The sequence below is a fragment of the Tigriopus californicus genome, chromosome 5 (assembly GCF_007210705.1).
Source record: "Tigriopus californicus strain San Diego chromosome 5, Tcal_SD_v2.1, whole genome shotgun sequence".
Lineage (NCBI taxonomy): Eukaryota > Metazoa > Arthropoda > Copepoda > Harpacticoida > Harpacticidae > Tigriopus > Tigriopus californicus.
The window spans coordinates 13529082-13555434 of NC_081444.1; the positions used below are offsets into that span (position 1 = coordinate 13529082).

Below are 26353 nucleotides of genomic sequence, written 5' to 3' on the forward strand. Positions count from 1 at the left end.
GGTGAGCATCCCAACGACCTTCTCACCCTCGTCATCTCGTCGTCTTTGGGTCTTCATTGGCCCATGTGTTGCCATCCTGTATCTGATGTTCTTATGCACTGTACTGTACATAGTACGTAGAGTAAGCGAGGCTATTGATCGAGGCCATGAAGCAACATTGGGAGGAGGTTCGGATTGGTAGTCGCAATAGTTCCTGGGCGTGGAAAGGCCGCGAGTGAAGGAAGGGTGACCAGCAGGTCTTGTGAGCAAGCATACTAATCAATCCATGAATAGGATAACAATCATGGACAAAAGCTATCCTGGAATGGAAATCGTCCATTCTTTGTCGGGGACCCAGGGAAGGTGAGTTGATAGAAGCCAAGTTCATATCAGTCATTTCCTGCCGGATAATGATGTTTTCGGCGAAACCAATCGATATCGTCAGTCGGCTACTGTTTTGTCTGGTAGATCCGGTGACCTGAATCATTTCTCGTACGTCGGAAAGTTGCACAAAATCCAATAGACTAGGAGGCTCTCGGGATCTCATGTGGTACCTTGTGTTTGAAACAAGCTCATTTCTGTCTCATCCAAGCTTGATTCTCATCCAGGGAGGATGGGAAGAGAAGGTCAAAGCGAATAGGAAGTGGAGGCAAAGTGATCATTCGATTTCGAGAGTCAATTCAAATAAGGGGACTTGAGGCATCCTCTGAACATGCCGAAGCTTCGAGCAAGCACTCCATCTCTTGATCTGTCGCCTGGCCTTCGGTCTAACTGGGTTCTCTAACCCGTCGGTCTCCATTAGAAAACCTTGTCAAGCCTCTCCTAAATTTAATATACGATAGGCAGATGTCCGCGACAACATTCTTGACATTCTCCAAAGTGCTGTTTGTACATCGTGGTCCACTGGAACTTGACAACAAACAACATTGTCATATGCTTCTCAGGCTTTTGAGCTAGTTTTTCCTTCAGTGTTCAGCTCGTCTTTTGACGAGCTCTAAAATGCCATATGGGGCAGACCAATTGCTGGTTTTCTAACGTGACGGCATTTAGTCACCCTGTTGTTCAATTTGGAGCTCGTTCGTGTCAAACACAATTTGGAATGGACATTAATGAAAGGTACTTTTGAAGTCTCTCGATGTTTGGAGATGGCTTTAATTTATGCGTGTTGGAAAGCAGATCGATTGATCGATCGATGTCGTCTATCGATGGTCTCACGCAATTCAACAGAGGCAGATGTTTTGTGTTCGATCCTAATGGTGGTGCCTTCGAATGCCAATTGGCTTCTTGGAAGGGCCCTTAATCTTGTTCGCCCAGATCTTGGTTCGGCAGCTAAATTCAATGTCGAGTCCTCAAAAGCCGCCCGGCCCATTTGTCAACGGCAACCCCTGTCTGCATAACGTAAATATCGGCTCAGAAGCCAGTCCAGCTCAATGGATGGGCGAAAGAGCCCCGATTGTTGTGAGTGGATGGGAAAAGCCTGTGGTGACAGAACTAATTAATGTCAGATCACCTCATTGACGGCGGGCTGCTGCTCTTGCCCGTGTTCTTGTTCTTGCTCTACGTATTGCTGCTGCTCCTGCTGCTGCTGCTGCTGCTGCATTTGTTGTCTTCCATAATAATGCTCAATTCTCGAGAGGTAACGAAGAGCCTAATGCATTTATTTCTTGACAGACAGTGCTCCCTTGGAAGTGAGTAAGAAACAACTCGGAGAAAACTGAGTTTAAGGAGGAGAAAGTAGGCCTTCTTTTTGTTCGTTCCAGATTGTGCCCGGCTCCTCGGTGTTATTGAATTAAGTGGCGGGAGGCATCTCGTCCGAAGGGTCCTTGTTCGGCACTAACAAAAACAAGGCTCAAGGAGCTGGCAGATCATGTACTTTGAGACAAGAAGTCTACTTACTGGCACAGGGAGGGGCTCTCCTCCACTTTCCCCCGAGAGCCTCCACGCCCCTGTCTATCCGTTGGTAGATCTCTGTTGAGAGGGCACTGAAATGAAGGCAATGGATAAGAGACCACAAAGCAAAACATAGTACTCCACAGTCTCGGTACCGTATGAACCCATACTAAATGGAGACCGGTCGCTGCTCGACTCAATTGGCTGACTTGACAGTCAACGAGATCTTTGCTGACTCGACACCTTCAGTCCTTTGAGGTTCCAAGACTCTCTGTTCTCCTTTTACTTATGGAAAAGAAGAAGAAAGGGAACGGAACGGAAGAAAACGAAAACGAAAACGAAAACGAAGCAGACGAAAAAGTGACTTTAGTACAAGGGTATGTCTTCTTGGACCAGAGTTGTGTACTGTCCTATTACACGTTGTGTGACTCTTGGACTGGAGAGTGTTTCTCGAGACGTGTGTTTACTTCTCTCGAGTTGACCAGAAATGAGAGAGTACTACGTTACGAACGAGTATATATATATAGTACTTACGGCACAATACTGCACTAGAGGAGCTAGAGTAGTAGTATTGGGTATGGAAGAAGTAGGAAACGAATGTCATTCCGATACGCCCGATAGCCTTGAAGGTCGGTGGAATTTCGAGCGAAGGTTCGAGAAAGATGACGAAGAGGGGAACGAGAGCAAGGAAGAGGAGAAAAGAAGAGAGGAGAGGAGAGCAAGACAAACTTGACGGCCAACAGAAATTGGCCAGATAATCAAGCACTCGTTACCTCGCCACATTAAAGGACAATATTGACCACGCTCCTTGGGTGGAGCCCTGTTCTCTTTGGATCGTCGTTTCCTTCGTCGAAATGACATGCCATAGTAATCCCCAGTTGGATCATCTCATATCGTTTCATTTGTCAGCTCTTGATGAGCAAATACAACCTTGTCTCCCCTGTGGTCCAAGGACTTGTTCCAAGTATTGAGTGAAGGCACCTTCTTTTTGGATCTTGGGTCCCTCATAAATGAAGATGAGTTCCAACTTTTGTGGTCGTTGTTCATTTCTGAATGGAGCCCTTGAGCCCTCTCCGAGAGTCCGCCCCTTTAACTGTGTCCATGTGAGGGATAATCGTGGGACGTTCCTCAAACCCGAATGTCTTCCATCAATCGACGAATTCATGCCTGCTTCCGATTGACAATGATCGATCCTCCGCTTTCTTGTTGTATTAATGTCAGGGCAGCAAAATAGCCGGAAATAATCTGTAGAGGTTTCTCTAAAATACTTGCTTTCATGCCTTCTTGCCTCAGTCTCAGTTTTGTTGTACTCGTTGCCGTGGCGCAACGAGCTTCATCGGGTGCGGGCTCTGAGAGGGAAAGAACAGCTCCACTTTGAACATGGAAACAAGCTGCCGTCGTTGCTGTTGTTGTTGCTGTTGCTGTTGCAATCCAGTCGGTCGAGCTGAAGGAACGAAGAGGTGTAGCAGTTGTAGTAGTAGGAGTGGTAGTAGGAGAAGCAAACTTAAGCAGGGCCTTGGATCCTGGGACAGAAATATGGCAAGTCACTGGGGAGCTTTGTACGAAAATACGATGCGACAAATGGAGAAAAAGGGTTTGCGACGGCCTCAAGATGAGATGGCACAGGCATCCATTTCTCCATGTTCCATTTGGATCCACAGCCTTCATCATCCCTGCTTGCTTGCTTGCTTGCTTGCTTGCTTGCTTGCTTGCTTGCTTGCTTGCTTGCCTGCCAGCCTGCCTGGCTGTCTGTGGTCCATCCAGATGGAGCATGTACATCAGAATTAACCCAAATTGATCCGAACAAATACGTTCGTGCAATTGGATCAATGGAATCGAATCTATCCTTGTAAGTGCTTGTTTGGAATGCGGTGATGGGCAGGGGAAACTTGGAATTAAGTGAGGAGACATCAGTAAATTGGGCACAAAAAGCGCTGATCTGTTTGGGTTTAGAACAAGGTCAAGAGTTCCATTGATCTTGGAAAAGGGGAAATGAGCTTGAATCTAACCCCCCAAAAGCAACAACATACATGGGCACACCATTTCAGGGCTCAGAGTAGTAGTAATTAGACGACCGCGCCCAGGTCAAAGATATGGCAGCTTTAAAAACACTTGTACTTGTACTTGTACCTTAAAGGCGTGTCCTTACTGGCCCGGGAATGTTGGGTAATGCTCTTGTCGAAGTACAAGTACGAGGAAAGCTCGTTCCGTGTCCTCATCTCATCTGCGGTACTTAACTCCACCGATTGTCCAACGCTCTGTCCAAATGATGGAGAATGTTGGACCACAAAGAAGGAACCCCAAGAAAGCTCACCACACTTGATTGAACAAATTCAATCCCACCTTTCTTCATTTCTTCATCACTGCTCTGGACAGATCTCCGAGGATCGTTCCCAAATGATGACGCTTTTCGTGGAACTTCAATCCAGCGATTCCTTTAGCTTGAGGTGATTTGTTTGTGGGTGTTTTTCCCCACTTTTCTTGGCACAAATCAAGGTGGACCGTGTCCCAAAACGAACAACAAACATCACATTTTGCAGTACAGAGAATCGCGGCCTAGACTTGTCTAGACAATTTACATATGAAAGAAAACAGAAGCGTCGTTTCGGGTATGTTTTTTCTCAAGGAAGCTTTTTTTTTTCTCTATTTTCTTTATCAATCGCTCTTCCATGGCAATGCCGAATGATTGCTAAACTCAAAACGTTCCATTATCGAGAAAGACCATTGGACCTTTCATGTGAGATTGAGCCGTTATTGATTCTGATGTACGAAAGGCTGCAAGCAGGTTCTCTCGAGAGCAAAGATCATTTTGTTCCCGGAACAATGACGGATATCCCTTTTGATTCCCTAGATCCAGAAACCAGAAACAGCCCTCTGACGAAACTGTTGATCCCCCTAAACAGTTCAAACCGATGTCGTCAATACAATAGCTATAAAGCTCTGAGACCTAACCGATTACTTAGTCATTGTACTTTCACTACTTGGAGCAGACTTTGTTCCAACTCGAAATGAAACCCTATTATTTCTTCGACCCAAGTAGTTTCCAACTAGACGAAGACGATATTTCTCAGTTGGTTAAGCATGGCAAGATGTTAGTGTCGTTTCGACTTATGCTCCATTGCAATCCCGTCCTCGGGCGGGTCGAATTTGGAGTTCGAGGTCCAATGTGCGGTCTCCACCACAAAATATCCCAAAATGTGCCAACTTTGAAAACATTTGATTTAAGAGCATGGATATAGCGTTGCCAACACAATAGGGTTTCTGGGCCTCCTGGATGCTTAATTTATAGTCATAAAGGAAGTAGGCCTGACTGAGAATTGAGCTTGGCAAGCTTGGCCAAATTCAAATCAGACTATGTAGAGTGGATTTCGTGGCCGATTAACGAAATGGCAAGTGCGGGTATTGTCATTCCCTTTCAGTGCAAAGTAAGCGCTAAAAAGAACGGATGACATCACGGGCCAGATTTTGATTTAGTACAAACACTGGATGAAACGCGGTACTCTCGAGGGAAGTCTGATCTTGATTTCAAATGACCAAGGTAGCCACTAATCTTGACATCGTGCTTTTAACTTGTGCGGAATGCAGATCAATTTCTAAAGGGCAAATCAAGTAGGGTTTCGCCCATACTCTTAAGTGCGGTTGCTCAAGTACACTAAAACCGGCTTACGTACATGCTACGAGTCCTTTTTTTTCTCTGCAGTTTTCAAGAACTTGTCTCAAAACCCTGGGCAAAACGTTCTGCATGTTGTGTGGAATGTTGGCAATGTCGTTGAGATTGCCTGAGAATTGCTCACCAGATCCGACAACAATCTAATCCAGTTTATTCGCTATCAATCCTCGCGCCGGCCGTTCTGTGCGTACGCACGGGCGTACTTCCAGTTATATTCACTCCATATAGGAACTTGTAACAAATTTCCAGAGACCTGTATCGATAACTGAAGGAAAAGCAACTCATTGATCTAGACATCCAGATTAGCAGCAGACTCAGAAACAAACAACCTTAGTCGACGACGGTTCAATTGCAATTGTCAGAGATCGGTGCTCAATGAAGAAACATGTGTTTTTTGCGTTATCCCCCCCCCTAGAAGTGATTGATCCGAAGGATTAAAGCTATTTTCGTGTGGTGGATTTTCCTCTCAGAACTCCAAGGAAACAAGCCGAGACCCAAGGACATCACACCTGTGTCAGTTGAGGTTTCTTTGAGTTTCCCTTGAGCATTTTTCGCGTCTTGGAAGTTTTGGAACCCGCTTATGAAGGCGTAAAAAAAGTAATGTGACTAGAATAACTCGAATAAGCGGGAACTACGTCATACTTGATTATGACGATCAATGCGGGATTCGCTCCTCAGGCACTTACGCATCTGCATTCTGAATGTACCTAAAAGGTGAATAGTAATGGTAATATTTACTCTTCACGACCTTCTGTTTGTTCGACTCTAAGGTCGAGTGAGGCTTTGAAGGTCGAGGCCACGGCGAATTGGAATGCCCGGCTCGTTTTTCCCCTTCTTGAAAGTTTACCGGATGTTTCTTCTCCTGTTTTTTTGCCTTCCAATCATTTGCGAAATGCTCGCTAGTTCAGAATGGCAGGAATTTCCTTAGAGTAGTGGTAGGGGAAAAAGCTTCAACGCGTCCGTTTCTCTCGTTTCTTGACATTTTGTGCCCCACCCTGTATGGACTAATTAAAACGAGCTCCTTTCAAAAGACGGTTTCGAGCTGTTTGCTTTTAGGCACCATGGAATCCGGATTGTCCTCCCGAGTTCGGAACTTTTCCCTCGGAGTACATAATACAGGGTGCTCCAAGTCAGTCCGCGCTCGGCATTGTGAGCCATGAAGGCCTCTCCTTGGTGATGTAAGATTGTATTGTCATTGGACGTCGAGGATATAAAGGCTGAGTCTGCTTTCTTGTAGCCAGCCATGGCTTATTGGATACCACTGTTGTTCGTTGGTCTTTTAGTCTCCGTTTACGGCCTTTCCGAATGAATCTCTTATCGTGACACGAAAGGCCATAAAAGCAGACTTTTTATGCTCGCCCACCCAAGTCTGCCAGTGAGTGAGTAAGTAAGTAAGCCAGCCAGTTGGTTGGGTGGTTGGTATGTAGTTGGTGCCCACCACTCACCAGTATGGGCCTTCTTTCTTTCGTTCGTTCGTTCGTTCCTTCTTTCTTTGGCTTGTTCGTTCGTTCATTCGTTCGTTCCTTCGAATGCCACTAGAGGAGGAAAAGACCATCAAAGAAGTTTTTTTTTCGTCTTCTTCCCTCCAACACTAGAGAGAAAGACTTCAAACACAACAATCTCGTCTTCTTTGGGCTTTTCTGCGTGTCTATCCGACTATGCATACTCGCATACTCGCATACCACCTACCACGGGCTCTCACTCACTCACCCACTCACTCATTCTTTCCTCACTCACTCACTCACAGACACCACCTACCAAGGAAAGCATTTGCAAAGATTGGATGAAAAAATCCAATCTCAGGGGGGAAGGTTGTCAGCCCTCATCAAAGTAAGGGGAAAAGGTCCCCCAAATTAAAGGGTGTCACTCGAACACCAAAGGGGACTGGTATTGAAAATCCATGAATGATGACAGATCCCTCGTGTGTTTCTCTATTTATGAACCTCCTTTACCAGAGTTAATCCTCGCTCACATTCCCAATAACTTGGTCGATTGCAGGCACCATGACCAAGTTCGGTTCGAGACCAAACTTTTCCCACTCAGACCACTCTGCAACAAAGAGCTCTTGCCTTACTTTGAGTGGGTCAATGTACCAACGAGGCATAAACCGAGATGTATTCTACGATTATAACCTTTGAACCTCATGTTTGGAACGGGGGGCGAGATGTCGCCATCTCTTACATTCATTCTTGGGCTGGTCTCAAGGGATCTGCTTTGTGTAAAGAAGCGAGGGAAACGAGAGAAACTTTGGAACACCCAAAATCGTTGGGGTGGGCTCGTATCCGGCCGGACCCCTTTTCAAGTCTCCCGGAACCCTGCCACTCCAAAGCGATGGCCTACGAAACGAGCAAGGCCTTTGAAGATTTATTTGCCCATTGGTCCCTCCAGTCTTGCAAGTGCCTGGAGTTTCCACTTAATTTACTCTGTCCTTCTCTATATCTCTCAATCGAACCAAGCCCAAGGGAGGTTTCCTCTTCGTTTTCCTGAGCCATATCCAAATGAGCAATATCTATCTCTGTGCTGTCGATTGACCGGGGATCCAGGGATTGGGTCCATAAATTCGAAGCTATTCCACGAAGCTTTTTCCTGTTACATTTACGGCCATTCAATTGCTCGAAGCTAAAAGCTAGCCAGCAATGAATAACTATCCGGTTCATGCTCCAATGTGAGAACCGTGCATGAGAGACTTCCAACCAATCATATTCCAATCAATGATTCTCTAGAAGAGTACCAAGCACCAATATCAATGCCAATGCCAATGCTTCGGGCTGAAGGACGAAAGGTTTCGGGAGTTGGGACCACTGAAGGTCTCCTCCCTGCCTCTCTCTCCCGTCGAATAATCCTCGGGTGCCAGAGGAGGGAGGTGGAGAACAAATGTTGTCAACAAAGCATTCCAGACGGGTTCATTCCCCTGGGAGAAGAACCTAGAGGAGGCCTTCCGTGGAGAAAAAATCAACATATGCCTCACGTTAAAGTGCTGTGATCCCTTTCTAAGAACCTGGCCGTGCGCTGAAGTGGAACAACAGGAAATTGTTTTCCAATCCACCTCTCGATACTTCTACTGTCGGTAGACAGAAAGTGAGCCAGAGAGAACAGACTCCTCTTTCTCGTCGCATTTTCTTAGAAACTCTTTGACTTAGATCGAGTTCGTGGCGTGACCGGACCCCGCCACGGAAGAAACAAGAACCATGAAAGAGCCTCCAAGGCCTAGCTGGCAATGGAACCGACCAGAACTTCATGGCGAACTTAACCCTTGCCGTGTCTCACGAGATACTTCTCTCTAATATCTACTGATGAATCCATAAATTGCCAATCAACCGATAGTCAGTGGAACACGCCATCGCGTTCCAATCACGGAATTGGCGATATTCATTACAAACCTCTATGCACGATTTTCTCCTTGTTGAGAAGAAATTGACTCTAATTGGACCTAGTCATTGTGTGGCTTCCGCTTTCCGTCACTCCACTGTCTTCTCAAAGGCTATTCAAAAACCTTTCCAGATTTTGTTCCACGTCAGATTCAGAGCTCTTCTTTGCATAAGTGCATTTATCGCTCACTAGCGGGTAAACATGGTTGAGAAATACAGTACAAGTTGCGGGTCATTTGTGGAAAAAGGCCACCGATCGATTTTTTTTCCGCCTGATATTATTACCCAACAGAAGTACAACTCAGAAAGGTTCATCAAGGCCAATTTTGACATAATGTCATGTGCATTTAGGGCTTAGTTTTTCATGAGTTTGTGAGTGTATTTAGCTCTGACTGCATGCATTTACGAACAATCGATTGGCCGAGATTTCTAAAAATAATTGCACCGAACTTCTCAGAACAAGTGAAGGCCAATCGTCGTGAGTTGTGTGTTTCCGTGATCTTTTGGCAAATGTCAGTTTTCGTCGATATTATCACAAAAGGACAAAGGGTGTCCTCAAGTTACCTGGCCATGCAAATATTCGTCTCGAGAAAGAGTGCCGTGCTTTCCTGTCTTGGATTTTGATCTTGGCCTTCAGGGAAGTGTAGGCGGATCGGGCTCACAAATCGGATCCACAAGCAGGTCAGAAAGTCGAACTCAAAACAAAGGACAAGGGTACAAAGTGGGGAGATTAACAATCGATCCTGTTAGGGACAGGAACATCTTGCTTTGTTGTCGGGCATAAACTATGCATTTTAGACGAGATGAGGGGCGTTGAAGACATTCCTGGTGAAGAAACTTTCAGAAGACGTGTCATGGTGGCAACTCTCCCCTCCTCCTCTGTGCATTTGAAATGGCATTAGGGAGCCATTAAATGTCATAACCAGAGGCAGGCGAAGAAACGGCCACGGGAATGGTAAACATCGTTATGACGTGGTCCATTACGTCACACCTGATCTTCAAGTGGTTCCGGTCCCACATCCATGGTCTAAAATCCCGTGGCTGAAAATGTTTAGCAAGTTTCATTTTTTTCCAGTGACAAGGCCGGACAAATACTTGTCAAGGTGAAGTTCATTGTATAAAGCCAGGGGGGGGGGGGGGTGAGATGGATTTGAAGCCATGTCACTGTCACTGCAAGCCAATGCATTTTGGATTGCTTCTCAGTGGGCTGTGGTATCATTTTCTTCCAGGATGCTTGTTAATGATGTGCTGCGCTGGAAAAGAGCCAAATTGGGAAGAAGACGAGGGTAATTCGTGTTCTGACCAGATCGTAATGCCTTGTCGACATACGTGTCAAGAGTTGTTGCTTTTTCGTTCGTGTGGCAAATCGAGTGAACTCTCTGCGAATTCTACTACTGTATCTTTCAGCCTTTACTTCGTCACTACTACGTACTATTGCTACTACTACTTCCACTTCTACTTCTACCACCATTATCACCACCACCACCACCACCCTCCCGAGTGTCTAAGGCTAGGTTTGACTTGCTGTTCCACCACCCACAAAAGCTTTCATATACTTGGCCCTCCTCTATCGTTCTTTCCCTACTCTCTCTTTCTACTCTCTATTGAGTGGTGTGTGCCCGTTTAACTAAGCCTTCTCCTCGCGAATCTGGCCTTCCTCCTTCCCTCGAATTTCGAATCTGAAGTCTCTCAAGGCGTCTCAAGCACATTCTAGATCTCTTCAAGGTAGAGTGATCCAAAAGATAGAATAAGGTGGACGTTTCTTGTTTCTGGCCTTCACGAGGTGAAGAGGAGCATGCCGCTGAAGGTCGGCTTTGACGGCAATCCAAGCGTTCCAAAACCCCACAAGGAGTGGCTTGATTTGTGTGCACTATGTCATACTAAGCTGATAGCTAGTACGTGTTGATATCATTAGCCCTGGCCGGGCTCTTTGGTACTTTATGCTCTAAGTATGGCAGTACAATCCCAAAAGGAAGGCCAACTAGAGGTCTTCAAGTATTCATGGGAACAAAATATTAAGATTTTAAAAGGGCTGTAATGTTGGATGCATTAATAGGGTTGTGGGAGCACTGGCTCTTGGATATGGCTGAGATGATCTTGCTCAGCTGTAAATCTACCCCGAGCTTGGATAAGTCCAGAAGCCGGTATTAGGCTTCCTTTCGTTTGATAACACTTTGGTTCCCAAGCGAGATTTGGATGACCAAGTGTCGCTGGCGATCCAATTTCAGACATTTGAGGGGAAAAAATCGGAAAATTTATACTCATTATTAATGAAGACATGACTTTTCGTACCACAAGGTGTGAATTGAAAATTTGTCTAATGTTCCTGGACAATTGGACCTTCAGATGAAATTTGAAAGAGGTTAAAATTCAGCTTCATTCTACTGTATTCCAGTTGGCAATTAATACAAAGGCGTTTCGTTTAGACCAATTCTCTTTGCGTATTCTCTCTTTCTGTGTGTATGTATAAACGTCGGTTTCGGTCTGAGAGAGTCAAATGTAATTAGGGTTTTGTGGTGAGTGGGATCCATTTCTAAAACGGGGCCAGCAATTACATTATCGGCCTTATTCATAGCCAAGACCAATTCGAAACGGAGTTTCTCCGAGCAGGAAGTGGGAGTGAGCAAACCCACCAACGACCAACGGCCAACGGCGGCGAGCAACTCACGTGGGTTGGTGGGCAATTATCAACCAACCATTATGGGACCGAGAGATGAAACGAAACTTAACGACGGTCCCACGGTTCCTCCTTCCACCAAAGTCAACATTGAACCAGAGCCAGAACAAAGAAAGAACTTAATTCCAAGATATCTCGCCCCAGCCAACAATCCATGCTCATAGAATGAGATGACAAAGAAATCTTTCCTTTTAGTTACAAACTGGCGAGAAAACTTTCTGAAGACCAGAGGAGGAGAAGGTTCTTTTTTTAATTTGTTTTTTCCTCACTGTGACTCAGACAATTCGGTCCGTGCTGCTTGAAAACTAATTAGAGAGACACCAACAGGAACATCACCCACCGCGTTTTTGACTTCTGAAGCTACAAGAAAAAGTAGCTTTTTGACCTGTTCCAACCCGAATCAAATCTGCCAGTTATCACGTTAAGCCTCTTTCAATGAATGGTCGATATCAAACGAAGCCCCTTCGTTAAACTCCTCGTCTTGCCGCTTCCAAAAAGTGACTTCTTGAGTCAATATTTGTCCAATAGAATCTTCGTGTTGTTGGGTCCTTTCCGTTTTTCTTCTTATTTCGATAGGCCACGCCGGATGATCCTGTTCCATGTGGGTCCTCATCCTGTCTCAGGTACCATTCGGGTTCCTATTTCCTATTCGAACATGTGAGCCACATTCAGAGCATCTGAAGCTTGAAATTGATATTTCACTCTTTACCCTCCCTCACCCACTTAGCAAGGAACCCGAAAGCGAGACAGAATATCCAGGATCATGGGAGCACACCACGAAACAGAAGAGCTTAAAAACGTTGGCAGTCTTCGGGAACAGCTCGTTATATCGAACAGTTTGGGTGGAAGCCAATTTGTAGGTTCATAAAAAAAATAGTCGCCGTGAACTCTGTTGCCACATCAGCCCCAATGTTGACATAAACGCGCTTTTGTCTCAGAAGAGGAACGAGGATGGCCATTATCGCCAATGTACTCTAGAGTTGGACCACTTGGTTCTTCAGGCTGATCCCATGGACGACGGACGGAAGATGAGGGCTTGTTTTTTTGTCATCTTCCGTATGGCTCTGCTGATTTTCCGGCTTTCAAATCTCCTTCGGTATATAAGATCAAGCCAGCGGAGATAGATAGATGCTTTGCCAAGCAGCCATGCCGCTCCTTGGAACACACTGATATGTAATTGGAACTTTTTTCCCCTCTCTTTCTTCTCATGTCTCGAGTTGCCCCTTGCTCAACAACAGGAGATGAATTTTAAATGAAAGACAAATAGAAACATGAAGTCGGCCAAGCTGTTCGTTGACAAAATGTATTTTTACAGTATGTTGTATACAGCTAAGGGCCACTGTAAGCCGCGGAGTACATCTGATGATTGGTTAGAAGAAGGCTCTTTCTTCTCAGTGATCGATGAAAACCGGCCACGAAATGGAAGGCTCTTTCCCCTTTCTCGCTCTTTCTCCAGTGTACTTTGTTCGTGTGTCTGAATCATGGTTCAATAGTTTTGCCCTTGGGACGAAAGCTTTGCCAAAGAACTCTGGCTTCAAGGCCACCGCCAACAACCTTCACCTTCCTTCCTTCATCCACAACTATCCCTGACTGGCTGACTGTCTCCAGGATATGTATAAAGGGTGCCAACCGGAGACAAACAGGAGCAGTCTCCAACGTTGGCAAATAATCCCAAAAATACGATCTCAACGATCAAGATCCGAAAGACGGCTTAAAGACAACCGGGACTGTGGTGAGGATAGGAGAAAGAAGCGAAACGAACCAAGGGGTTATTTGACCCAACTTCTTCGTCTGTGATCAAAGCTTGAGCTCTCAAAAAGCAAGAAATCAAACAGGAACTTGGGGAACGAATGATTCGGTGCCTATTGAAGTACATTGTGTGTCCGTTGAGGCCAAAAGGCTCTTCCATACTCGTTACTTCATTTGGAGCTCGAAGCCTATGCTGCATAAATGGAAGAGAGAGAGAGAGAGAGCCTAAGTTTATCTATGTAATTGATTCATTATGAAGGATAATCAATTTGCGTTCTAGGGTTTCGTCCTCATTGAAGGAACCACCTTGCCATCACTCATATGACCGAGAGCCACTCCCATGACGAATTGATGCTACCCCTCTTGTGAGGATTTTTTTGGTCTGTGTTCCAGTACAGTGAAACAATACGCTGTATTTTCCACGCCTGGCCTGTCTGCTCTTGGTCTCAGGTTCATCAATTCATTCATTCATTCATTCTTGTTGTTTGCCCGATGAGGTGGTACTTTCTCTCTCTTCGTCGTTTCGATTCCCTTCTAATGATCCACCCTATGTAGAATGCAGGCTGTCGGATGGCCTCTAATGACACCAGACTCAATGGTGATGGCCAACTCTCACCAACTCGTCGTTGGCTCAAGGTCTCTTTCTCTTCCTTACAATTATCGTTTGGTCCCTGTCATTTCCATAAGTCTCTTAATCTGTTCCTTAATTGTTCCTTCCTTCAGTGAGTGTTCCAATGAGCTCAGATGAGACCCGAAATTTCGAGCGAACCAAAGAAGAGCAGCCAGCCAGTCAGTCAGTCAGTCAGTCAGTCAGTGAAGGCGTACGATATTGGAGAGGAGGCAGTGGCAGCCCTCTTAAAAGACCACCCTCTTGGAAGAACAAATGGAACATCGTGATCTTCCAATAGCATTGATTTCTTCCCTTGTCTTGCTCCTCGTTTCCCCACTTATTGGATGATTTTGTCTGTCAAGTGAGTCAATTGGAGGCGAACACGCTCTATCTATCCACGTAGTACGTGGTCCATACATGGTTTCCCCCTATTGCTATGTCTCGTTCGTTGGTTGGCCTGGCCGCCTACTCACCGCTTTTATCGTGATCGCTCTTCAGCATATATTCTATTGCCATGAAGCACTCACTCGACCCCCTTGGAGAGTCATTGGCTCGTTTCCACGATTGTGACAACCGTAAACATGTAGAGGTCTGGGAGCCATTGTCCGTGAATAAATTTATCATGTTCCCTCCTTGTGGGCTAATTTGATCGTTCCATTGTCGGTGGTGGTCGTACTTGTGGTGGTGATGGTGGTGGTGGTGGAGGAGTCGACGGTGAAGTTGAACTTGACCCCAAGAGAGTTGTTGAAAGCTGAGCCTCGATCTCTCTTGAGCAGGTCCACAAGTTGAAAAGTCATTGATGGCCAGAGACTGGCCTTGTTCCCAAAAGGGAAATTGGGCTCACTTCAATCTTCGCATGATTGGTTGAGCCTTTACTGAGGCTCACGAACTCACTCAAGCGCATTCTCACTCCATCCACTACAGGAGGATTTCTACCCACCACTACATTCTACGAGCACACACACACTTGCACACATATACATTTAGATGGTATGTCCGTAGGTCTTTTGCCTCAATTTTTTGAAGAGGCAGGGATAAATGGATTACACTGCGATTCGTATGAGACCCGGATATAATGTAAAAGCAGAGCCGGGATCAAGAGGGACCTCCTTCGAGTTACAAATGGTTTATGCAGACTGGATCCTGGATCAGAAAAGCAATCTCCCACGTACTCTCACTGCTCTTCCCCAGTTTGAAAATAGACGCGGTTAACCTGTGGGCCAATGAGCTGACAGAAGCAAATTCTTGTGAAGTCATCAACTTTGGAGTTCACGCAAAAGAACGACAGACGAGATCTCTCAAGCACACCTCTCTCTCCTGGCTGTCTCTTCATGCTGGTTGATACCTATTACCTATATAGTGAGGTTCGCAAGTAACAATGACCGAAGTCTAACAGTGGGCGATTTGTATTCTAAATAAAAAGCACTAGTACGGAACTCAATGCTTAAGAAGACCTTGGGTGGATCATGGTTGTTGATTCCTTAGATCCTTAATTAATTAATTGAGAGAATGAGAATAATCAAGGTTCACTACTTACCCTCGCATTTGGGAGTTGCTCCCCACACATGTCTACGTACACCAGATCAATACATCATGATGTCTCGGTGAAGCTCACAATGGTGCCTTATCCTTGAGTATGATCACTAGGGAACAGTTTGCCCATTCCTGATGGCAACGGATCTCAACCAAGTTTTTTCCCCTCCTCTCTTCATGATTGAGCCCGTGCTTCCTCATCTTGAACTTCCCGCTTCTGGTTGTCTTGGCCATGAAATCAAACTTTCCCATCTTCCTACACAAGTTTTGAGAATGGCTTGAACTTTTGTTCCAATTTGCATTTGGAACATATCAACCAGCAGTCTGCAAGAGTTTCTGAAAGACAAAAGCTAAAAAAAAAAATGGCACTAAAAATAGAAGATCGCAGCCCTCCATGTACTTAAAACATCCAAAAAATGTTCAATCAGCCCAGACACTGAAGAGGTGTGTTTGTGACAACCTTGCAAAATAACGTAGTTGCTATGAACCTTATGTTCGTGAACAGGCCTTCCAAGGCTGTCCTCACTGGTTCCAATTCTTCCTGACTGAAGAGAAGGGGGGATGGCAATCGTTCGCCTTATATGGTCGACCACGTTTCTTGGCTTCTTCATCATGACAAAAGCCTCTGGAGTCATAATCCTTTATGGGACGCTTGATCATGACATCGCCCAAGGGTTCATTCCCGGCCTTGGATGATGTGTAAAGTATGGTATTTCCTTTCAAAGACGAGTTGCATTCCTGGCAAAGAAAATACGTTTTGTGGTCTTGACGATTCGAGTTAGTGCACAACCAACGTTTTTAGTACTTACACGACGTACGTACGTACATATTTCCAATCGAGCAGGAGTACAATAACCTTATGGCGGACGGATATATCGGTTCTTTGGAGCAATCAGATTGTTGTGGACGAACCCAGCTCGGCAGCCTTGATAAGGAAATATGGAAATTCGGAGCTCATGATAGGCTTATTCTCATAAATATGCCGTTTATTGGAAGATCCCCGGGCTCAGGGATATCTATCTCTTCCTTGTTGCTTGCACAATAATGCCAAGCTCTGACTCATCCAAAGTTACAGGCTTGTAAAATGTTACATTAAGTAACGCACACACATAACGTAACGAAGATGGCACTCGTTGTGAAGGGTTGGATGTGAGGCTTTTGATTGGGACCAAAATGAACGATGGCAGATGGCAACAGAGTGTTTTGAATCACTTGTAACCTAAGCACTAACGGAAGGCTCCATCAATAGCACAGTCCTTACAAATCAATATGTACTACAAAGCACATAGTTCAAATAAAATAAAAAAGATTCAAAGTCTTCCGGAGAATGAAAACTTTTTTTAATTCCACTCAAGGCCCTCGAGATTGGAGACGCTGGCTCGCTTGGCCCCTAAAATTTGGACTTGTGAGCCTGTTCGCAGTGATAAAGTCAAACTGTCAAGGACTTTGATTCAATGCCACGTGAAAGCTTCCTTCACTACGCACAGCCGTCGCCTGAACTTTTGGAGCCAAAAAGTCACTTAAATTGACATGCTTACACTGTAACCCTGCTCACACAGTCAGCTGGACCGGTTGTCGAGGAAAACGCTTGTTTTCGGTTCATCGAGTTTGCCTTTCGAACACATTTAGGAGTCGAGTTTAACCCGGTTTCGAAGGATTAACAAACAGATATTAGGGACAGAGCGAACAAGTGCCATCCATCATTGGTTTGCTACAGTATTTACGATCCACGGTCCACGATCCACCCGAGCTAAGTGGACCAACAGTTTCAAGACTTGCGTGAAAAATGGATCCCATTGCGCTCGAGAAATTGCAGGCGCAAAATTGGCAACCAAATTTTGTGAAGTGAAGGCCAATATATTCGCTTTTGCACTCACTCGTGATGCACTTTCGTGGATGGATATGAAATGCCTTGGTTGGTAAGCCCACACCTCCAGGGAGTTGTTAGGCTCTCAAAACACCCAAATTGCCCGCGTGGCTTCTGGCCAAGGAATGTGCTTATTGCAAGGCCATTAATTTGAACAGACATTTATCAAAACCCACGAACTACGTACCAAACCGATGCCTCCCAAATTGAACATGCAATCCTTCAAACATGTCCCCCAAAGTACAAACAAATCTTACTGCCCTCGTGGTTTGGATTACCTTATACGTATCATCAACATGTCAGAGAAGCGCTCTCTCCATTTCACTCACTCCACAATGGGGCTTCAGGACGAGATAGAAGGCCGAAGGTCGAAATAGAAAGTCAAGGACAAACTGAAACTTTGTTGATGACCCTTTCCTCAAGTCGCAACTTGGAACTGGCACAAACTGCCAAGTTGAAATTTGAAATGACTCCAAGCTTGAAATGGTTCCTTTCTCAGTTGTTAAGGTCCTCCTTTTGCCCTCAGAGTATCTACCTATCGCGTACTAGGTATCTATATCATAGGAAAGGAATAGTGTTTCCCATTGTACACCACACACAATTGTGACACCCCATAATTGGCTATGGTGACACGCTGATGTGTTTTCTCAGAGTAAAGAGAGATCCAGCAAGAAGGCAAATACTGTGACCTGTTTGTGTGCGGTGATGGAGCTTGTTCCCCTCTGACTTGCTCATGGGAGTGCATAATCTAATAATGGATAGATGGTTTCTTAGCCATACAAAAACGGAGGACGAGCTAGCTAGCTAGCTAGCTAGTCCCCGAGATTCTTGGGTCCGTGGGGTCCGAGTTCCTTCCTTCGGAGGAGTTCAGAAACCTTTGCCTGTCGGATGGACAAGGCCTCTGGAAATGGCATCATTCAACATTTAGATCCTCACTCCGTCAAACAGACATGAAGGTCAAATCCATCACGAACCAAAATATTTCATCAAAGAGGTTTCTGTCACGTGTCTCCTCGATCAAGCTGAGCTCGCTCTTCGACCCTTGGACCTGGGCAGAGAGAATTTATTCCATAAGAAAGGCTACGTATTCATTGAGCTCGTCCTCCGGCTTTCTTCAGTTTCATTTTCAAATCTGGTGATTGTTTATCCTCACTCCTAAAACCAAAACAATAGATCATGGCCTTGGTTAAGGCTGAGCCTTCAGACTCCAAGGCAGTGTGGTAGCAGGCTAGTTATCATAAATCTCCAGCCACCTCCGTGAAAAGCCAGCCTTTGAGCTTCTTCGCTTCCGTGCGCTTTAAGCCTTGAGACTGGTTTTCCCGCGAGCTGCAAAGAAGGCCATTCTCTGTGAGAGATCTGCATAATTAACTGCGCTAACTGCCTGCCATAGTTAACTGATCCGTGAGTTGCCAAACTGAGAAAACTCGTGGAAATATGGCCAAACTTGGTGATTGCCAAATCCTTATTCCATTGAAAATTTATTGATCCCCAGGCTTCTAAAATGTATGAACTTTCGAACCAGGATCAATGGTGGCGGGGATGAAAAGGCTGGGAAGAAAACACTCTAATATTCAATCAAGACCCGCCAAAAATGAATGTGTTTTCAACTGTTTTGCATATTTCATTCCAAGGCTTTGGATGGTGGGAAGATGAAAAGCCAAGCAGGCGTGGCTTTGTTCGTACCTAGTTTCGCCAATTATTAACCAGACGTCAAATGCATGCATCAAAGCCATAGAAAATGGATTGGAGCTTTCCCACCCAAATCAGGGTTTGCAATTATTAATGGAATGGATGAGGAAAGACCACTGGATTTGTAAACTATAGTTTCCTACATGGGTTAGCTATTGATCGGTGGGGCGCCTGTTTAATTGGTTCCCATGGGTCGTTTACGTGTCTTAATTGGATTGCCAGCAATGCCAGGCAATCTATTGATAAATCAAAAGCTGCTCTGCAAAAGCCAATCATTGTCACTCAGTGTAAATTCATGAGAAAAGACACCGTGTCATATTCCTTGAATGCGACCAATAAAACTAATTTCTTGAATCTTTGATTCGTACGTCTTGACTCTATGGTCAGTCAGTGATCCACTATGGAATTCCAGGCACAAAACATGAATAATATCTGGCTTGGATATTTCTCTCGAAGTTATTGAATTATTGACGTGGTGGTTTGGTTGAACTGGAACCAGAAGTGATATTGATTTTCTCAATCCTGTTCCTCCGATCCGATTGCCAACTCGTCGAGATGACCCCATTGAAACTTGAATGGGAACACGGCTCATTTTGGGAAGCCATCTGGTGGTTGAGCAACTGTTCCAAATGGATACCACAAAGGCCAACACCAAAGGGTTGCAGGAAACCAATTGAAAAGTTTAACTTCAACTCGTCCATTAATCAAGCTCACTTCATCTCTCGGCTTCCATTTGTTCAGGTCAAATCCACGCAAACAGTAGTGGAGCACTTGCATCGAACCGGTTTGCATTGATTGTGTGGAACATTCTTCTTCTTTTCTCTCCAAACCCAATCAGCTGGGCCTTATTCAAGCTATTGACTAGAGAAGCCAGTCAGGATGACCTGCAAAGTCAACGTTCTGCCATCTTGTGTATTTCCAGTTAGATGGTTTTTATGTGCAGTGACATTAAAGGTCTGTCCGACTTGGAAACGCTCGAAGCGAAAGGAACCGGAACAATAAAACTTCTGAGCGATCCGTCTCAATTTTGTGGCAGGATCAGAGGGATGCTCAGGGTTTGCCAACAAAACGACGTCTTTTTCGTCTTCTTCTTGGTCTTGGTTCTCGGGAACGGAGATGGTCCACAAAACCTTGATGCTCCTTGGAGTGCATCATCTTGTGTTTTTGCGCCCAATCTCGGTGGTGCGAGTGAATGGATGTATGGATTGAGGCGAACGAAGAAACGACGACGACTGCAAACTTTGAGTCTTCTTTCGCCGAGTGGGACAAGATGCAAAAAGCAACTCGTTGATGCATTTTGAAAGAGGCATAATTTCCAAGGGCTTTCCTCGTCCGTTTCTATTTAGTTCGCTCGTTCCTTCGGACTCCAAGCCTCCACTGACTGTCGATCTCGTTGAATCGCGAACTGAGCTGAACGTGGGTGCTGCAAGGCCGACTAATTGTTTGGGAAGCGAGGCAATCAAGTCAATAATGGCATTTCCACTACCAATATGTATGCCGATCCTGTGCTGAAATTTTTCAACTTNCGAAGAAACGACGACGAACTCGCCACGAGCGGTGGCGAGTTTTATTGGAAACTGAACTGTCTTGGTTGAGTTTATCAAAACAAAATATTGGCCAGACACTTCAGCCGACCTTAATCACTGACATGCAACCCTTCCTCAATTGGTCAGCATTTTTCCTCACAGATCTCTTTGTTCAGATCCCAAGATCCTCTCTCTCAAAAGAAGCTTTGAAGCTTTGAAGCATTTTCCGCTTGTAGCTGTTCCTCTCCTTTATTTCTCTCCATCTTCTTGGACCTTTTTCCTCGTCCCGTCGCTTTCTCCTTCTTTTGGACTATTTCAGCTTTGGTACGGTTCTCCTTCCCCCTTTTTCTTCAATTCAAGGCTATTTCTGCAACGTCGCGGTGGCCTTCAAATGGCATTGAGCTCGTCCACTCGTAATGGCCTTCATCTCGGTGGCTGCTAGCTCTACTCTATCTGCCTTGCCCTCTCCCAAGGCTAAATGAGAAAAAGAGACCGAGACCGACCGACGATACCACGGTGAAGGCCAAGGGCGGAAAGCCAAGGCTGCAAGGACAGACAGCTTGGGACAACAGCTGACGGCGACGACGCTCGCCTGTGCATCAGACCTGATCGACAGCTGTTCTCGTTAGCTAGGTGTTCACGGGACGTTTACTGCGGAAGCAGAAACTACTTGACTCGAGGCAAGGAGCGACGAGATCCAGTTGGCAAAAAAGTACAAGTCTCTTGGTTCATTGAAAGAGAAACTAATGATTCGACATGAGTCTAGGAGTTCGCTTTTGTCAACGGTCTTCAAGAGGAAGGGAGATGTTTGATGAAAATGGCAATGTATCATTCATCTCCGACAAGGATTTGCCAGGGAGTCTGCTTTGACTTGGGGAAGAGGGGGGGGAGGCGGGTGCATCCATATGGTAATAGGATTTTTGTTGGTTCCCTGCCAATATTAGGGGCTGTCTGCTGGCGTTTCGTGCTTGTTGGTAGAGCAAGGACCAGCTAAACTGTGAGGGCTGTGAAGGTCAAGGTGAATGGGAAAGCAATGCACTCGTGCACCTTTGGTTGCAATTCATTCTGTCAATTATAGAAATGGTTCCATGGGGAGGTCCAAATGCACAGATAGACAAAAAGGGCTACGAAGAGGCGTTTACCACTTTCATCATTGGCCTTGATTTGAAGTCTTGAGGTGTAGTTAGTCGCTAACATTAGAGGCCTTCATTGTGAGTATGATATAAGAACCCGCCTACCGAGAGCTGATTCGTCACACTGAAGCATTGCCTCGGATCAAAAGCCTTTTTTATCCCTGGCTTTTCTCTCTGTTCAACTTAACACACGAGCCAAACTTCCAAGACGTTCAAAATTTCAAATGAGCCGATATTGGTTCCCACAAATACGTTTTGGCGTCACCCAAAGGGGCCTTTGTCTCAATGGTTTGGGAATCAAAGTCGATTCCGCTCGCGATTTGAGAGGTGGCCTTTTTTGAAAAGCCAAAATCTGGATGATTGATAGCCTCCCGGTCGCATCCGGATCAGCTACGTAACGTAGGTAGCCGGAGTCTTTCTTTCCTCCTTCTCCCTCTCCTTCACCTCGTCCTCCACGCCTTCCTCTCTGTTCGATGGCTTTTGTCAATCTTGAAGATCAAAAGCGGCCTTGAAAGGCCTTCTTTTAAGCGAGGCATGAAGCTTGGATGTGATTGAGAAAAAAAACTCGCGAAGGCTTCCAATACCCTCCTTGACATGTTGGTGTCCAAGTCTATCAGCAGGGGCTGGTTTCGTTCTGAATTCATTTTACCCAACAGATTGCCTTCAAGGCCAAACAGAGTGACACATTTTTGCTCTTTTTGGATCCTTCAAGTTCAAAAATTCTTGGAGATAGTTTCTCCGATATCGTCTCAGGGATTCAAAACACGAATAAATGTCTCTTTGTGCATGTGAATGTGGGAATATGTCTCTCTTGTGTGAGAGAATTCGGACAAATCTCCCTTTGGGATTCAGTCCAAGACCATGGACCTTGGACCCTGCTCCTTGCTCTTGGCCAATGGCGCGCATTCACACGACTCGACGAGAAAGGGAGCTCATCAAATTTGCATGGATCTCCCACATTTCATGGACGACTTCACTGGTTTAGTGTATGCTCCATACGCAACTATCCGCCACGAGTCTGACCGGGATCTTCAACTCTCGCCCTGACCGCACTCTCTGCGATGCTTCTTCGTCTCATGAAAATCAATATTTAATCCAATCCGTGTCGAAAAAAATCGAGGGGAGGGGCATTTAAGCTAATGTGGACTTTGGCTCTTGGGCTACTTTTCTAAGGCTGGTTGGACCAATAAGAGTGGTTCCCGAACGAATGCGTTCGAGCCAACGCCTCCCATTGGTGGCATTTGAGCGTCTAGAATGGTGTGATTGTTCGATTGGGGTCCTCCTGCTAATGACAAGGTTGATCTCAATGTGCAACATGATTGAACCATTCAGAGACTACTGATCTTGAACCCATTGAAGGTCACTTCCAATGTCCTCGATTTTTTGTTGAATTTTCTTCCAATGTTTCCTCAGGTTCATACAATTGCATCAAAGACCAATGGCAGCTTGCATACATATTGATCCGAAATTGAGAAGTCTAAGAAGCCATCTGTTGAATCCAAGGTGGTTTGAGCACTGGTGAAGTGGTTGGTCCTATAAGCACCAAATCGATTCTCTCCTGCCTTAATAGAGATGAGGGCATATTTTTAGCTTTCCCACTGTTAGAAGTTCCCAGAAACTTTCGTGTGAAGCCTAACCATTAATATTATCGGTCTTGGATTTCAACGAACTCGCACGATCAACTCGTGGTCTTTTTGTTGAACCATCGGAAATCAAGTTTCGAGGAGAACAAGAGATTCAAGCAGTGTTTCCACAAGGTTCTTCTAGCCTTTCGGCTGGCCACAATCACGGAGATCCCAGTAGTCTCAGCCCCACGTTTATGGCCTCTCAGCCAACCAGCCAACCAGCCAACCACACATCGAGAGCGACCAAGACATGCTTGACTTCAATTCCCAATAATATATGTTTCCAATATTTTTCGTTTAAGCCTCCACACGCAAAGCCAGTACCGTTGGAATTGGTGGTCTTTTGGTCTTAGGGAGAGAATCGGACCACTCTCTACTTCTTTCTCTTTCTCTCTCTCTCTCTCTCTTCACTCAAACCAGTCAGATGTGTGGATCTAACTCGGGCTCATCAGTTGTTAACTCGAGGTCGATGTTGGATGTTGGCGATTGATTGCCCCCGAGATGACCAACACCTACATGATGGGCCTATAGGCCAATGGGAATGCAAAGTTGTCGGATTTTTTCTCTCCCCTTGTGCCCATACAAACGAGGGAGAATCTTTTGTACCTCTCAACAGTTTAGGGCCCAACAAAGCAAAAGTGATTTACTATACAAAGTCTTTTGTTAGGCCTGAACCAGAAGCGCATTGGGGGGTCCTCAAAACACAATGGGACCAAACGGCATCCGCGTATTTTCTCTATATTTCATTCTCCTTGTGGTTTAGCTGTGCTATATTGAGCTCAACTTGTCTTGAGTCTGAAGTTTTTGAATTTTTGCTCGAGTTTGCCAGCCATCACGACCCTGACAAACTCGGTGTACCCACACACGCCAAATTTGCATTCGTTCCCAGTCATACGGAAGCATCAATGAGACAATTTACCACCCGGTGCTGCCTTTGTCAAAGGGCGTGTAAAGCCACGATAGAAGATGTGGAAGTATTTCATCCTGATTTATACGTAAAGGCGCAATCCATTCTGCACATGGGCCCCAACTCCTGACATACCAGGCCATTGTTCAGCATTTGGGAGACGCACCGCGTGTCCCTTGGTCAAAAATCTTGGGTAAACATTAAATATCTTCTTCCTCATGAGTGCTAGATGGTCAAGAAGGGCCAGCGAACGTCTTTATTGTCGAGGCGGCGAGGCCAATGACGGAGAACCTTCCGAGGTTGGCCTTCTTTATTATCCATTCAAGGGAGTGTCCATATGTTCATCCGGTTATCTGCGTGAAAGTACATATAGATGGCCCACACCCAGGGCTATTTGCTTCAGGGTAACTGGATAACTTCCTCACAGTGCAGACACGTTAAATGGGTGTTGAATGCGAATTAAGATCCCTGGGGACGTAGACAGAAGGCGAGAGATGGAAGGAGCTGCAAAATTGAACCCATTTTGCAATAGGAACCAAGAGACAACGACTTGCCAGAAGAAATGAGCGCCCATAAATCATGAGGGTCGTTTCCGCCATCAGGATTTGTCACCCAAGAGAGATTCTGCCTGACATTCCCTTTTTTTGCTGTCCATGGCCAATCTTGCGGCCATTTCCACGGAGGCATATTCAATTTCTTAGCAGCCCTGCTATTGCAAGATACACGCATAATGGCTTTGCTCCTCCTCTTTATGCGTTGAAACATAAGGGTAAATTGCTGAGACGAAAAAAGTTCACCTTGTAATCCGTTGATACTCTACCCACCCAAAGAACAAAGAAGCAAAAAGGACCTTTTCGTAGTGCTGCCAAACATGGTGGTTAGGAAAGGCTCGAAATTCCATTCACTGCCACCAAAAAGCACTTTGCACACCACCCCAAGACTGGCTTGGAATCTATCTTGATGTCGGGTGGAAACTTGACGACTCGGCATCCCTGATTGGATCCTAATCTGAGGCACCGTTCGTTTCATGCCTTTACCTTCTTAAGGAATCTCGCATCGTTGTTTGGTCGAAGTGTGGTCGTAATGTTAGATACCCTCTCAAAGTTTGATTCTAGACGTGCCATAATGTCTCGGTATGTGCTTGTGTGTTGGTGAGGGGGCAACCGTGGATAAGTTTTCCTTCGCAACACGCCTTCTTTCAAGGCATTCATGGAAACAAGGTCTTTCACATCATCCTTGTTGAGGATAACAAAAAACCCATGAAGGAGCATCTCTTTGGGCGAGCTTGAGCTCGAGAAAGGAGCTCAAACAAAACCATATGATATCTTGGGCGCCCACTACATCAACGGGAGAGCCTTTTACTTTCTTCGTTTCAATGGTACTCGAAGGGCAAACTTTTGGAGAGTGTTTTCTGCCACAATCTTGAGCTGGAAATACACGTTAACGATAAGTTTGTCACTATTGGTTAGGCTTCATTTCTCAACGTCAGCACCCGAGCAGAGGCTGGTAAATTGGGCGTGTCTTTGAGTCTAGCCCGCCCGATGGTAATGGAAACGTGGCAGGGACACAATTTGTTCAGGGATGCCAGTCGCCATGAGCTCGATTTCTGCTCCACAGACGGTGGTGACAAAGTTTTCATTGCTTAAAGTTTTGAACAAGCTCTAAGGCCTCTGAAAGCCAATCTAAATTTGTCAGGCTTAGAGAGTATAAAAGTTGAACCCTCCATTTCCTATTTGGAGCTACTGAATCACAATAACACCATCCATCAGTTTGTGTTTGTGTGTCTCCTTGGCTCCGGCTCTTTGTTGTGGTCATAAATAACTAGAGGGGCGGTGCTTCCTCTGGGAGGAAGTGGAGCTGGTGCCAATTTTCTTGGGTATCGGCTCCTGTTGTGACTTGAGCCTTGAAAGAACATTCCAGACGCGGAACCAAAGGGTCAAAGTAGGCTCTTTCAAGATCAAATACCAACGTTTCAAATGTTCTGACGTCCAAAATAATCAGCTTCAACGTAGACTTTGCTTAAGATAATGCCTGATGTTGTCTTAGATATGCTCTAGTCACCCTGCATGTCCGGCTGCCCGTTATGCTATCCAGAGGTAGAGAATCGATGCCCCCCCCCCACTGAACCAT

At 45.5% G+C, this 26353-nt stretch overlaps 1 protein-coding gene and 1 long non-coding RNA gene across 3 annotated transcripts in view; one reads left to right on the plus strand and one right to left on the minus strand.

The window, feature by feature from the left end:
* Positions 1–26353, plus strand: part of LOC131880782 (uncharacterized) — a 47438-nt gene that overhangs the window by 9381 nt on the left and 11704 nt on the right. The window lies entirely within an intron of this gene.
* On the minus strand, positions 659–4686 carry LOC131880790 (uncharacterized). 2 transcript variants are annotated; one of them, XR_009373294.1, is made up of 4 exons: positions 4000–4686; positions 2025–3313; positions 1876–1961; positions 659–1812 (listed from the first exon to the last, which is right to left on the minus strand). It is a non-coding gene; the product is annotated as an uncharacterized LOC131880790 (long non-coding RNA). The 2 variants fall into 2 exon arrangements; XR_009373293.1 differs by having other exon boundaries at positions 1876–3313.